Source organism: Malania oleifera, chromosome 7, assembly GCF_029873635.1.
Source record: "Malania oleifera isolate guangnan ecotype guangnan chromosome 7, ASM2987363v1, whole genome shotgun sequence".
In the NCBI taxonomy this organism is placed as follows: domain Eukaryota; kingdom Viridiplantae; phylum Streptophyta; class Magnoliopsida; order Santalales; family Ximeniaceae; genus Malania; species Malania oleifera.
In genome coordinates, this window is record NC_080423.1 from 70,939,044 (window position 1) to 70,951,914 (window position 12,871).

General features: G+C 37.2%; 1 protein-coding gene across 42 annotated transcripts in view; it reads left to right on the forward strand.

The window, feature by feature from the left end:
* LOC131160309 (dirigent protein 17-like) overlaps positions 1-12,871 on the forward strand; it is a 66,219-nt gene that overhangs the window by 48,741 nt on the left and 4,607 nt on the right. For 6 of the 42 annotated variants that reach the window (XR_009137997.1, XR_009137992.1, XR_009137989.1 and 3 more), the window contains one exon: positions 11,821-12,201. The exons of 28 other annotated variants lie outside the window; for them this stretch is intronic. The gene's annotated coding sequence lies outside the window, so the exon portion shown is untranslated. Of the gene's footprint in view, positions 1-4,875; positions 5,193-11,803; positions 12,202-12,871 lie in introns of those variants that run through there. 8 more of the 42 variants (XR_009137996.1, XR_009137993.1, XR_009137990.1 and 5 more) reach the window with 3 other exon arrangements.

The window sequence follows — 12,871 nt, forward strand, 5'->3', positions numbered from 1 at the left end:
GCCAAATTTGACATTGTTTTACAAGTTGACTGCATAATATGTGATTGACAATAATCGAGACATAGTTGTGCATTGAGAAGTTAGTGGACACTCATGCACAATACATATTGGAATTAGGAATGTCAAACAAGGACAACTAGTGAGAGAAAATAACGTGATTGTTTTGTTTGAAATTGTACTCCAAATAAGATAATAATTGCATAATACACACTCTACGTATGCACGTGGGTAGAGTGGTGTAATGTGACGACTAATGCAACTCAATTGAATGCAAGACCATTTAATGAAATTGATTGCTCTTTAGCATATGTGCAAATGCATTTAGGCACTATTTAAGATCTGAGAGGTCATGACAGGTGGTTTGGTGCATTTATTGTGTAATTTGCATAGAATATAAAGGTGTTAAAGATGTGTTGGGCAACAATTCTATGTGAGTGTCGGTCTAGTTTTTGCCAAAAGGTCATCTTTAAAATAGATAAAAGCTATTTATGCATTCTATTGGTGTCCATTATAGGTATGTGCACACGAATCATTACTTCATGTTTACATTATAAATTAGAAGTGAATTAACATGTAATAGATACGAGCAAGGATTGTGGTTGCTTAATTTCGGTGGACAAGCTACAAATGTGCCAGTATGCTTGGAGGAATGAAAGTCAAAAGTAGCGAACAAAGACTGCTATAAGGCCCAACGATTTCGACGATGCTGATTTCTTTGAGTTAAATTTTAGATTGTGATTTTTCATAATCACATGCCTTCACTAGCAGTGCAGTTGTGATTGAGGAAGCATGTTTTGAGTTCACGCGCTAGAACGAAATCATTGCGTGAAGTGGAGCAAAAATTGGAGATGAATCATTACGCAGTTAAGAAGTTATTAAATTGTGCGATGCTCTTTTGTGTGTCCTACGCAAATTTTAGTTTTGACTAAAGTAATGAGAAACAAATGACTCCAACTAACCACTATGAGGCATGGGTTATTTACGCTATTAATAATGAATCATATAATGTCAAGAATCCTCAATTTTTATCCATCTATAAGGAAAATGAATTTTCATTTTACCTCTAAGAACTAAAGTGAAGTTGAGCAACTTTTTTTTAAAATTTTACTAATATATAAAATGGTGTCATTAGCTTTAGCTTTGTAGCTGCTAGAACTAATCAATCGCAGGACTTGGGTTGGATTACAAAAGCTTGTATAAGTTGTTATTGAATTAGGAAACCAATATGAATTTTTTTTGCAGCATAATACTATTTTATAAGTGTAACTTATGTTCAATACCACATATATAATTTTGCGAATTGAGGTTGTGTAATTGGTTCAAAGGTGAATAAACTTTTGCATCAACATGACATGTAATGAAGTAAAAACACAAGCTAAAAGTAAAATAATACTTGGCGTGAAGACATACAAGATATACATGGTTGAACTAAAAAGCCTTGTGTCCATGAGGGAGGGGTAGTTGTTCCATTAATGAAAACTGAGTATGGAAGATACAATATTATCGCTTTCACAATCATCAAGTATCATGAACAAGTACAAAATGATAGTAGCTAAAAAAAAAAAAAAACAGAATCCTGTCAACAGGATAGGGCAAGGCCTAGTTGTTCCCTCTTAGCCCAATTTTTTCATTTCTGAGGCATTCTCACCATTTTTTTGGGTTCATTTCTTGCATTTGTGGGTGGTTCGTAATGGTTCAAAACATTTCAGGTAGGTTTTGGGCTTGTTGCATGAAAATCAAGAAATTTGTTGTTTTTAAGTTTTTTTTTTTTCTCCTGTTGCTTTTAGCCTCTTTATATTTCTCTAGGATTTTGTGTCTTCTTCTTGGGCCTCATTGTGATTTTATTTCATTAAATTTTCAAAGAAAAAAAAAAAAAAAAGCAAGCTGCCACGTGCACTTGCGCTTGCCTCCCATGCGCATGTGCGTGTGGGGGCAGTGCACGGAAGCCAAAAACAACTGTTTTTGCACGTGATTTTTTTTTTTTTACAAATTAAAAAGGCAGACACATGCAGGCACATGCCCATGGTGTTTATGTGTAGGAGTGTTCACGGATGCGCCCACGAGGCACCAGAACAACACAGTTCTACTTAATCTTGGAATGGAAAAAAATAATGTGGCCAAAATTTGTCATTTTGACCCCCCTTCTCCTTCCATCGTCCTCCTTTCTCGTTGTGGGATCCCATCCCCCATTTTTCAGCACCATTTTTGCTATAAATCCTGCATGGTGCTCCCCCACACCTCCTTTGACCTTTGTTAGACTTCCCACTTTGGTACCAAGTCTCTTTCTCCCCTTTATTTTCCTTCCCAATTTATCCCAACCAATGAAATCCTCTGCCTTCGAAGACCTCCCACCCAACCATTGCAACATTGCTAACCTTGCCACCCCTTGTCTTCAGCCATGTCATCGTTGCTTTATCTTCTCACGCACCAATCCTTCACTAGCTTAGCAAAGCGGATTGAGTAGGATAATTTGTGGCAAATTAGGCAGATTATCAAGTGGAGAATCAAAATCCACATCAAACTCAATTATATAGCAGTTTTATGTCAGTTTGGATAAGATAATTCATGGTGGATGGCGGATAATGTGTCATTACCATGACAAGTATAATTATTTTTTTTCACCATCCAATGAACAATTTATGTTAACATGATAATTGAAGTTGTTTTTAAACTTATAATTTGGTAAATTGTTAAAAAATTAATAATTAATTACAAAATTGTGTATTTTTAAAAAATTTTGAGATCATGAATTTAGGGCTTTTGTTTTGATCACGAGAATTGGGCATTTGGGCTTGAGCTTGAGTGGGGGAGTGTGATAGACTCAGTGGCGCAGACAGTAGTTCCACACTTGGGAGCATGGGATTCGGCTTTGGCTAATTAGGCTTATGTTGGCTGGGCTAATGACCAATAAGCATGAGCATATGAAATTATCTTTGGATTTGAGCATTAGTTGTTAATGGGTTGGTAGATATCCATTGGATAAAACCCGATATTCGCCAACTGATCCTTTTAGGGACCGATAACATTTTTTCAAACCATATGTGACTCATTTAATATGTTGATCAGTTATGAGTAGGTTTAAGAGGGTCAGGTACGGTTCAACTTATGTATTTTTATTTATTTTTCCGGATCTACCCTTGACCAGGGTCCCATCATAAACTTCCCTTTATTTAAACTCAACTTTCGAACACCCTTAGCGGAGGCTTCTATCTATCTCATGTCCCGCCCTCTTGTTCTCTCTCATCCATTTCTTTTACCACCCCATATCTCAACTTCCCATTAGCACTAGAATCCTAGTGGAACTTGAGACTAGGCCCCCTTACAATGAGTGCCCTCCTTCTCTCTTTAACTCTCTCTCTCTCTCTCTCTCTCTCTCTCTCTCTTTCTCCCCCCTTTCCTTTTTCTTCCCAATCCATGCATAAATGATGTGCTTGATACGTTTTCTTGATATAGTTTTTGTATTTCAAGAATATTTGTGCTGCATATGTTTGCATGCACGAGTGTAATGTGTTTGGATGTGTATGTATGCTTATGCTTGATTTTGCATAAATTTATGTATGAATATTGAATGTTTGCATGTATGTTCATATGTAGTAGTATGGGAATACATAGGTATGTGGATGCATATGCATTGATTTGGATGTGTGTGTGTGTACGTATCGTACATATGTAGATATGCATGCGTATGAATGTGATGGATATGCAAGCATACGGGTAGATGTGATTGTGTGCATATGCATGTGTGCGTAAGCATGTGTATGAGCATGAGTATGAATGGATAATTGCATGCGTGCTTATGTAGATACGCAAGAATGCATGCATATGCATGATTTTGCATGGGAGGTTATATGTAGTATATGTGCATGAAGGTAAATGTATGTGTATATTTAAATTTATGCATGTTTAGCATATTGTACGTGTGTTATGTGTAAGTGCATGAGAGCATTCATTAGCATATGCATGTATGCACATGTGTATATGTAGATGTATGCATGTTTAGCATAGTGCATATTTGTCATGCATAAGTGCATGTGAGCATTTGTGAGCATATGCATGTATGCATATAAGTGTGTGCATGTGGGTATGCGTGCATACGATTATGTATATGTTTTTGGAGGGATAGTGCGTCTGGTCATGCTTGAGTGCATGTGAGAGCATATGTGTATGTATGATTGCATGTGTGTTAGTATGTGATTTTGCATGTATAAATGAGTATATGTGTGCATAAGCATGCATGCATGTGAATGTGTGAGCAGTGTGAGTATGGATATGATTTTTGCATTTGCATGCATGTATGTGCTTGCTTGCATAGGTGTGTTAGTGTACATGTGAGTTTGCATGTGTGAGTATCAATGTGCATACGTATGCCTAGTATCATTGTTCTTTAACACTATTGTTGTTATTGTTTTAAGTGATATGATCAGTGTTATAAATAAAATCTCAAAAAATATATTTTCATGTCTCTTAAGTATTTGTTATTGTAATTTTGATCGACATTTATCAAAAATCCCAAAAAACACTTAAAGATTTTAAAAAATTCAAATATATATATATATATATATATATATAGAGAGAGAGAGAGAGAGAGAGAGAGAGAGAGAGAGAGAGAGAGAGAGAGAGAGAGGGCTTTGGATCCATTTTAGGTCATTTCATTGCTTGTATCATTATTTTATCATATTTTGGATGTGTGCACGACAGAATCAAGGATGGGTATTTAGACTTTACCTATGTAATTGTGAGGGGACATTTTGTCTAGTTCAATCATTTCGAGTCAGCTTTGTGATTGTGTTGGATAGTTTATGATAGTAATTGCATGGTATCTGCATTTCTATTATGTTCACATAATTTTTGTATTTTCTTTTTTTTATACTGTAGTTGTGTAATCAGCCTAAAGATGGAACTCAAAAGTGGGGCAATGATGGAATTCAAAAGTAGTTGGCTAGCCCTAAGAAGGATCACAGTTCTCTAACAGATATAGGTGCTTGCTATTCATTGATGATTTGTACCTTTGCTGAATCCATCTGTATCTGACCCTCTTCAATGATATGCCTCAAGAATTTAATACGCTTTTGAGCGAAAGCACACTTCTCTCCTTTTATATACAACTGATTTTCTCGGAGTTTTTGAAAGACCTGCTGAAGGTGATCTTTATGTTCTGCTAAGGATGCGCTGAAAACTACTATGTCATCAAGGTAAATGACTACAAATCGATCAAGGTAGTCCCGCAAAACTTGATTCATTAAAGTACAAAAGGAAGCAGGTGCATTTGTTAACCCAAAAGGCATGACAAAGAATTCAAAGGCTCCATACCGGGTGACACAAGTGGTCTTAGGTTCATCTCCCTCTATAATGCACACTTGGTGATATCCCGATTTCAAGTCCAGTTTAGTGAAATATTTAGCTGTACTTAACTGATAAAAAATATCGGCAATCAATGGAATGAGATACTTGTTGCGAACCGTTGCCTTATTAAGAGTTCGATAATCTACACACAAACACAAACTTCCATCTTGTTTCTTTTGGAATAACACTTGGGCCCCAAAAGGTGTTTTTGATGGGCGGATGAATCCTGCTGCTATTAGATCATTTAGTTGTCTTCTAAGTTCAGCTAACTCAGGTGGTGCCATTCGATAAGGGGCACGTGCTGGTGGTTTTACTCCCAACAAAAGCTCAATTTCGTGGTCAATCTGTCGTCGAGGTGGTAAAACCCTGGGTAGCTATTCTAGGATTACCTCATTGAATTCTTCTAACACTTAATTTCAACCGGATAGTCGCCTATTTCTTCATTTTCTGAAACTACTGGTAGAACCACAAAAGAAGGTTCTCCCCTTTTTACTCCCTTCTTGAGTTAGAGGGCTGAAAGCAACTTCCTCTCATCAAAAGTGTTGTAGGCTGTAGGAACCGCATAAGGTGTATCTCCTATTATCATAAGACAACCCGCAGTTGGGATTGGCATGGAGCGTGTCACTTTAAGAAAATCCATCCCCAATACCACATCAAAGTCATCGAGGGGTGTTATGGTAAAATCAATTGTTCCAGACCACGACCCCATTTGGCAAGCTACTTTAGGTGCCACTCTCACCGTGGTTAACGCTTCAGAATTTACTGCTTTCAACTTTTCCATATCCTTGTCTACTTGTAATTCTAACCACCGAGCTTCTATATCAGCAATGAAATTATGGGTGACCCTTGTATCAATCATGACCTTGATTTTCTTTCCATTCAAAAGTAGATCAACGTATATTAAGCCCTTTTCTTGAGACTTGTTGGTAACCACTTGGCGCTCTGATGCCCCAAAAAGTCTTAATGCTCCCACCATATTCTGTTTTTCTTCTAGGGTTGTTGTTGGGGTTTTGGTTTCCCCTCGAAGTGCCTTTAGAGCATTCAAAGCCTTTCGTTCAGGACACTCCGCCACTCGATATGGTCCCATGCAAAGGAAACACGAGACCGACAATCGATGCTCCCCACCACCTATTCGTTCGCCCCTCCACTCCCTAGTCATGGGCGCTCTTCTATCTTTCCAAGAATTATTCATTTCCCTCTCCCTTCCCCCATTTGTGGGCTTATACACTCTATTGAGCCTAGAATCATTATTGGCGGACATTAGGAAATTCCGCTTTCTAGAACTGTCTGAAAAATCATCCCACCGTTCCGCAGCGGCGAGGATGGAAGAGAGGTCACTAGCTCCTTGCCGGCGTAGTTTATTCTTTGGTCATGTCTTCAAACCATGGAGAAAATGAAATAGCCTATCTGATTCGGTCATGTCTATGATGTCCAACATAAGGCCCGATATTCCCGTACATAACTCCTTATTGAGCCGGTCAGTTGCAATTCAACTACTTTGGTTCTTCAACGCTTGTTTCAAACCATCCTAGGTATTAATGACACACCTATTGTGCTGAATATCATTCCATTTAATTCTCCACCACAATTTAGCATTCCCAACAAGGTATACGGTTGCCATATTTACCCGGTTCGCCTCTAGATCAACTCGTGAGCACATGAAGTAGTGCTCCATATCAAAGAAGAAATTATCCAGTTCTTTTGCATCTTGAGTACCCCTAAAACTTTTAGGTTCTGGTACTTTTAATTGAATACCCTCTCTTGGTTCCGCAATCGACCTTTAGGCAATCTACGCCACTGCATTCACTTTCACTGTCATCTCGTGTAAATCCCTCTGAACTTGGTCCATAGCACTTTGGACATTCCCCATCTATTTCAAATCTTCCTTTAAAGCACTGATGGACTCCTTCACATTTTCTGCAAGAAAATCGAAATTATCCGTTAGCTCCTATAAGGTGGCCTCAAGCTCTATTGGCTCTCCCCATAGGGATGTTAGAGATGGCAATATGCCCTCAATATGTTCTAGCGTACTCTCAAAGACTTCCAACTGCTCGATACTCCTCTAGAAAGCCTCAAGCTTTATTGGCCTTTTCTCCTTTATCAATTTTGCCACCAACCTTGGAGTTCACAGCACGTTGTTTGCAAGATTACAAGTTTTGTCTCAAGTGCCTCAATGCGCTCTACTTTTTCAGACTTGTTTCTCATGTTACCACTCATGGTGCTCGCACACACTGTGCTTTGATACCAACTGTCATGGACCCCAAAATAGGACTCGAGTAAGGGTCATGCGACACTTGTTGACAAATCAGCCAATAATCACACATTCAAGCTTGCAGGCACAAGCACCAGGTGAGTCTCAATACTCAAGAGAAACAATAAACAATATGATATCACACGAGCAAGATATTCACATACACAGAATAAGACTACAACAATCAAGTATATCACAATCCATGGCCAACAAAACACCATAATGAAAAGGATTACTTGTATTATTCAGATCCAAGAGAATAACCATACAAACGTTAACACAAATAATCATAAATTCATTCTAAATCCTTGGAGAATACAATTGGAGCAATATCTCTCTCCCCCTTTTCCCCATTACATTGTCACTCCTTAACACTTAGCTTTAAAATGTTAAGGAACTAAAATGATAATTTCATCTAATAAACCTAAACTACTATTCACTATAAAGCTAATGATATTTTAGAACTTAAATTCAACTATTGCTATTGAAAGCATTTGATCTTTATTTTAGTACTACAAATAATATTTTCAGATGTTTTAGTTTTAAAGTGCGTTCAAATTGTGTTTATGCTTTCAATTTTGCTACTAGTTACTCTAAGAATATAGTTGATATTTGACCACCTAACTCGATAAATAATATTAATATTTATTTGTGATTTTCTTATTAAATTTAAATCAACTATATTACTAACAAAATGAATCTCCAATTAGCAACAATTTCAACGAGGATTTTCCAAAGAGTTCCACCACACAAAAATCTAAGTCCCAATTAGCATGAATTTGAACAATATTTCCCCAAATTAAATTGATCACTTAAACCCCAAATGTAGCATATTTATAAGCCCCAACTTTAAAAAGTCAAGCCCCATATTAGTTTAACCAAAAGTAACCATTTTTAAAAATTATCAATAATTTAACAATTTTGTAACCCCCAATTTGAAAGCATAAGCCCTATATTTTGTGATCATTCAACAATTTCAAAAAAATTATTTAAGAAAAATATCAACAATTTCACTATTTCATATCCCTCTACTTAGACATATATGCCCCAATTTTATAATGATTAGGACAAAGTATCAACTGGTCAACAATTTCCTGACCAGAACTTAAAATATATATTTTATATATATATATAAGCCCCAATTTTATGATTGTTCAACAAGTTTCGAAAAATCAAGACAATTATCAACAATTTCCTAACCCCCCAACTTAAAAACCATAAGCTCTAAAAATGTGAAAATTTAAGAATTTCAAAAAGTTTAAGAAAAACTATGAACTTAACAATTTACTAAACCCCAAGTTTAAAAATATAAGCACCAAGTTTATGATAATTTGAAATTTCAAAAAAATAAAACAAAAATAACAATTTTTTATTGTTGGTCCTACAATGGCACCCAAAGGGGTTGGGATGAATTGGCTTGTATAAGAAGTTGGTTTGTTAAGAAAATTTTAAATTAAATTGAACCAAACCACAATCAAAGGATGAGCACAAGATCTTATAAAGGTTTGCTTCATGATATCTTTTAAATTGTAGGTAGTAGGGTTATGTCCAACCATAATTCTACAAGGTGCTTCTTGAGTATCATCATTGTGTAGGAAAATCCAATCGTTCTATATATTGTGCACAATGTCACGGACCCCCAAGTTCAACTCAATTAAGGGGCTGTGCGCGGCACTCGTCAAGGCTCTCGCTCGACAGAGTTAGCCAACAACTGTATGTTCAAACCAGCATTCATGAGCACCCGAGAGGTTTTCGGAAGCCATTCATAGTCATGAAATATTAGTTCCAACAATAATGAATTCATGAAGACAAGCAACCTTCATACTCAATGATAAGTGGAACTAGTTGTTTTATTCAATCAACAAGAAAACCACATAAGTCAACATTCGAGTAATTCGACATCCAGTATAAAAATACCTAGCAGATAGGGGTGACACCATCTCTCTTCCCCATTTAACCGAGATCACGCTGTCAACCCCTAACACGTCCCCACTCACTCTTATCTACGACCTCGATGTGCTGTAAGAATTATTCCCACTATTGTTGTTGGCGACCTTTGACATTGACTACTTGTTTACTAGGCTATACTATACATATTTGGTCTTTACTCTATACGACACATCCACTGTGTGAGGGAACTACAACCACTAACTTGTAAAGCACTGAAAAGAGATACGACTCATCCACGATGTGAGGTAACTATGACAACTGACTGGTAAAGAACTAAAAAGGGACGCGACTCATCCACTGTGTGAGGTCACTACAACTATTGACTTGCAAAGGGCTGAAAAGGTATATGACTCGTCCACTGTATGAGGTAACTGCGACTACTGACTCTTAAAAGAGTTGAAAAGGTACACAACTCATTCACTCTAGTTGGTTGTCTTTTGGCATTGAAATAAACCGAATCTCTCATCGTACCATCATTCAAGTCGTCAGAGGCTTCCAATTCTTTATACCAAGCATTTTTATACATGGAGTGACTTACTCAAGTTCCACAATTCTATTTTCAAAATTAGATACACTATAGAGGTTTTCCCCTTGGTGTTTTCTCTCTGGTGGTTGCAACTCGATTTGCATGCCTTTCTCTTGAATCATCCTTTGCCCCACATGCTTCACCATTGTGTTTTGTTTTACAAAATTTCAAATTCTCATTTTACAACTCATAGTGTTCAAGCACATTGAGCTCACCGTACTTTGATACCAATTGTCATGGACCCCCAACTTAAACTCAATTAAGGGGCTACATGGCACTTGTCGAGGCTCTCCCTCGATAAAGTCAGCCAGCAACTACATGTTCAAACCTGCATTCGTGAGCACCCGAGAGGTTTTCGAAAGCCATTTATAGTCATGAAATATTAGTTCCAACAATAATGAATTCATAAAGACAAGCGACTTTCATACTCAATGATAAGTGGAACTAGTTGTTTTATTCAATCAACAAGACAACCACACAAGTCACCATTCGAGTAATTCGACATCCAGTATAAAAAAATCCCTGGAAGATAGAGGTGACACCATCTCTCTTCCCCATTTAATCGAGATCACACTATCAACCCCTAACGTAGTTTTATTAAAATTCTTTGGTCTAATCTTTGTCTCATACAACCCAAGCATATTAACTTTATGTAACACAATGAATTTGCTAACTTCTTTTTGTTTAATAGGGTTGTTCAAACCCCTTAGGGAATGTTTGGTTTGCGGAATGGAATAGGCCAGGAGAGGAATGGTATGAAAATTTGAACGGAGAGGAATACAAAATCTAGTGAAAAATTTGATTTCATTCCATCCCTATGTACCAAACAGTTACATTCCATCTAGAGACTATTCATTTGGCTTGAGTTTTGGGGGCTTCCTCGGGGGAAGGGTGGGGGGGGGACCTATTTCTTTGAAGTTCTTTCTTTCCTTTTAATTTTGACATCCTCCAATATTGAATCATCTTTTGTTTCAGCAAATTTACTTCCACTTTGTTTCTTCACATTTTGCTTGCTGCTACAATTGGCTTCATCATTGAAAGTACTAACAACAAAGGGGATTTTCCATTATCTTCAATATCCTTGTTTCCAATTTCAAATACTGGATTCAAGATTTATTTTTGAAGCAATCTTGAATTTAGTGACGTAAGAATTCTCACACTATTAAAGATGTAGCCATCTTCAATTGCAAGATTAGGCCATTAGCAATCAAATACTGGATTCAAGATTTATCTTAGCAGCAATCTTGTAGCACTTCAATTTGTAGATATGATTCTTACGACAATATTTCAATTCTTTTTATGTCAAGAATTGTAGCATCCTAGAAAAAATTGGTATCTTCCTTGAGTTTGAGTAGAAGCTTTAAGAATTAGAAAGAACTATTGATTTAACGTTAGAATTCCAATCGAGATACAAAAGCACATGATTGAATAAGTAATAATTTCAAAACGACTAGTGATATTTCAATGCTGCTAATGTGCACCCTAAGGAACTGTTTTTCTTGTTCAGCTCAGAATTTTTCATCTTACTTTTTGGTTACCTTTCATGTATGCCATTTTCGTTTGTTCCATCTTTTGTTGCACTATAACCTGTCCAAACTTTATTGTTTCTGGTACAGCCCTATGTGAACATGTAACTTTTAGCTACACACAAATTTTTGGTCTTACATTTGTCCAATGGAAAATTAATTTCTTCTTGGTTATTTTTCTTGTTGGGGATGTGGCTCATATTTTAGTGGAATGCATGCGCCAGGGAAAGCATCGTGAAGCAAGGAACAAAAGAGAGGTTAGCAGGATGGCAGCTTTGAGGGCAAACCGTCGACTGTTTCAAGCAGTGCTACAGAGTATTCTTCTCAACTTCAAACCGTCGACGGTTTGACCTAAATTGTCGACGGTTACATTCATGGATGTCACGGATTTTCGAATCAGAGATCAATAGATTGAGAGTTTTTGGAGGAATTTTCTTGGGGGGATTGCTGCAGATGTGTTTTAGATATACTAGAAGTTTTCTGTACACATAGATTAGTATTTAATCATTACTATGTAACCCTAGTTTGATAAGCTTTGTAAGTTTCACATTGAGATAGTGAAAAACAGCCGCTGCTGGCGTAGGCAAATTGCCGAACCACGTAAATTCTTTTGTCTTTGGCGATTGCTTTCATTGATTGTCATTGTTGAGTGATTGCTTGTTTAGTATAGTTCATCATCGAGTGCTTGCCTTGCTTTTTCCATTGATTGTTTCGTGAGAGTTCGTGTGAGGTGTTTTGCTGCCCATACTCGGCACCAAAAATTGTTATCGGAGCACTGATTGTTGCACCAACAATTGGTATCAGAGTTATTGGTTTGCAATGAGTAGGATTTCTTCTGCGAGGTTCGAGGTTGGTAAGTTTGATGAAACGGGAAACTTCGGGCTTTGGCAAAGGAGGGTAAAGGACTTCTAATGCAGTAAGGGATGGTGAAGGGTCTATACGGAAAGAAGTCGGAAGGCATGGACGACGCAAGTTGGAAGTGAGGGCTATGTCCACTATTAGGTTATGTCAGGCCGATGACATGTTGTATCACATCATGGATGAGGAATCGCCGACAGCGGTTTGGCTAAAACTGGAGCGCTGGTACATGTCCAAGTCATTGATGAACAAGTTGTATCTTAAGCAAAAATTATATTGGCTTAAGATGGCAGAGGGTTTGGACTCGACTCAACACATCAACACATTTAATCAGATCCTTAGTGATCTGAGGTGAGTTGATGTGAAGTTCAAGGAAGAGGACAAGACATTGATGCTATTGAATTCCCTACCTACGTC